Source organism: Herpailurus yagouaroundi, unplaced genomic scaffold (assembly GCF_014898765.1).
Source record: "Herpailurus yagouaroundi ecotype Mexico unplaced genomic scaffold, PumYag 162555, whole genome shotgun sequence".
NCBI classification, from domain to species: domain Eukaryota; kingdom Metazoa; phylum Chordata; class Mammalia; order Carnivora; family Felidae; genus Herpailurus; species Herpailurus yagouaroundi.
In genome coordinates this window covers 3,008-5,482 of record NW_024423276.1, presented here as the reverse complement: position 1 = coordinate 5,482, position 2,475 = coordinate 3,008, and the positions used below count along the sequence as shown (strand labels likewise).

The 2,475-nt window shown below is 49.0% G+C and overlaps 1 long non-coding RNA gene across 1 annotated transcript; it reads right to left on the bottom strand.

Annotated features, from left to right (window-relative positions):
- Positions 1-425: 425 nt before the first annotated feature.
- On the bottom strand, positions 426-2,185 carry LOC121026840 (uncharacterized). The gene is made up of 2 exons (XR_005788460.1): positions 1,252-2,185; positions 426-838 (listed from the first exon to the last, which is right to left on the bottom strand). It is a non-coding gene; the product is annotated as an uncharacterized LOC121026840 (long non-coding RNA).
- Positions 2,186-2,475: the final 290 nt, after the last annotated feature.

Genomic DNA, 2,475 nt, shown 5'->3' with positions numbered 1-2,475 from the left:
CTCCTTCTCTCTCTGCTCCTCCCCTGCTCACTTTCTTGCTCTCAAAATAAGTAAACTTAAAAAAATAAAAAATAAAATAAAAACTTAATCAGTTATCTTTTAAAAAGATTCTTTTTCAGATTCTGTGTATCAGTCAATAAATTAGTAAAACCTGTTTTCTGGTTTTCCCAGCCCCTGCACCTGGAAAGACTGTGCACCCCAGAAGTTTGTGTGCCCTTAGTTTGAAGACATCTGAGCTTATCTGCCAGGCCTGGGAACTAAAAAAGTTCACAAAATCCTTCTTGTTTCCAACCCTGCTGGCTCTCAGATCTGAACTGGAGTAAAAGCTTTACATTCCTGCAGCAAGACCAAGGCAAACGATGGCTTTGGCAGGGAGGTCACAGCCAAGGGAAGACAAAGGGGAAAAAAAAATCACAGTGACACAATTCAAAACTCTCCTCCACATTATACTTGCCAAGTGCTTAGCACAGTGACTGGCAAGTAGTAAGCAGTAAATAAAGGAGAGAGCCACGCAGATGCATTTCACATGCACCCCCCTCAGTCTGGCACGGTTCTGAGCTTCAAATGTCATTCATTGCGGGTGTTGAGTAGGTTGGTGCACAGTTGCTGCTGGACTAACAAGGTAAGGCTCTGAACTAGAGCCTTCGGCCACCTGGCGGTGAACTGTGCACCTACCCCACGCCAGCCCCTGAGCCGCTGCTGTCCACCTGCTTAAGGGCATCGCTGTGGGCTTCAGGCACAAGGAGATGGAGATAGGGAGTCCGTGGGAGGTGGCTGGAGGCTGTCAGTCATCCCAGGGGGGTCGCTCAGTCCCCCTTCCCTGCCTGCGAGCTGATATCTGGTGAAGAAAAGGCAGAGAATGGCTCAGAGCCCAGGAAGCTCCACCTCCTCCCTACCCTGGGGGGAAGTCCTGGAGTGCCTGACCCTCTTTGCTACCGTCAACCAGCGGGGGAACAAACACAAATTCTGGAGTCTGGCAGACCCGGACACTAACACGGCCTTACCTGGCCCACCGCTGACCACTCGCCTTGGAGGTCTGCCCGCGCACCTGCTGCTTAGAGGCGCTTCGTCTGACCATCATAGCCATTAACCGATGAACAGTGACGGTCAAGGAACAGCTGCCACCCTGTTCATCCTGGCCGCTCCAGACTGTCGATTCCCCCCTTTTCCCACGCTCTGTCCCCTTGATTTTATAACCTAACCCACGTTGGGAAAGCCTCTTCCCATTCCCATATCCGAATTCATCCTCACCTTTTCATTATCTCCACGGTTAAGACCTCCGTTTGTGTTGTATTAACTTTGTTCCGTCCGACTTCGTAAACTCCGCCCTTTCCACTGGTCCATAACTGAATCATGGGAAAGACAGACTCTATGAACGCAGTCGACCTCCTCCAGTGACACCTAGGCGAAGGAATAGGGTCCCACCAAGTTTTGGTGTTGGAAAAATTGTAATTAACATCCAAGGGCTGCTGAAGGAGGCGCGTTCTTGGCCAACAGTGTCCTGCAGGGGGCGCTGTCCACTCAGTGACTCATCACCGCTCAGAGATGGGGGTGGAGTCTGGTTTCACAGCCCGTCTGGATCCCAAGTGCTGACAGGTCAGTTGCTAAGTGTCTACTTATTAAAATGTTTGCTTTGCTAGAAGCAGTCCCAGAGAGCTCAAGGAAATCACACCCTTCTTTAAAACTGCAAGAAAGTACATGTATCCTGCAGCATACACACAATTATTTCAGAAATACGCCATCAAACCACTCCTACAACAAGCCTTAGCAAAGGTCAGGGTTTGAGAGCTGTTCTTTTTATCCTTGGAGAATGCTCCGTTAATGGGTACCGGAATCAAGGATTCTTCAGTGTGTGCGGGAATGTTACTGATTTGATATATAATTAGGTTTGTTTTTTTTTCTATTCGTATTCCAGTTCAGGTTTGCTTTTTTCTCTTTTCTGGTTTAACTTTACTTTTTTTGGATATGTAAAACATTTCCACGATTCAATGTCAAAACTATGAAAAAGAGGGGAACTCAGAGAAGTGTGTTCCTCCGATTCTACACCCCAATTCCAACGTGCGGGTGTTTTCCCCACCCCCAAGTGTTTCTCCGGCACCAGCTGGGTGTCCGACAATTCAACTCAATTCTGATGCTGTCTACCTGGAGAGACCATCAGACGCCACAGGTTAAGGGCTCAGCCCCACAAGACTGCCACCCCTCTGTCCCACCCCACCTCACCCCTTCAGATGCCAATCGCAAATCCAGGTTACTGTGGTAAGTTCCAGTGACCTCCTCCCACGGGTTTTATTAATTTGCTAGAGCGGCTCCCAGAAGATAGAGAAACACTTTACTTACTAGAATACCGGTTTATTATAAAGGCTGTAACTCAGAAACAGCCAGATGGAAGATATGCATCTGGCAGGGTACAGGGACGACGCGTGGGGCTTCCGGGCCCTCTACAGGAGCGCCACTCTCTCCAAGTCTCCACGTGCT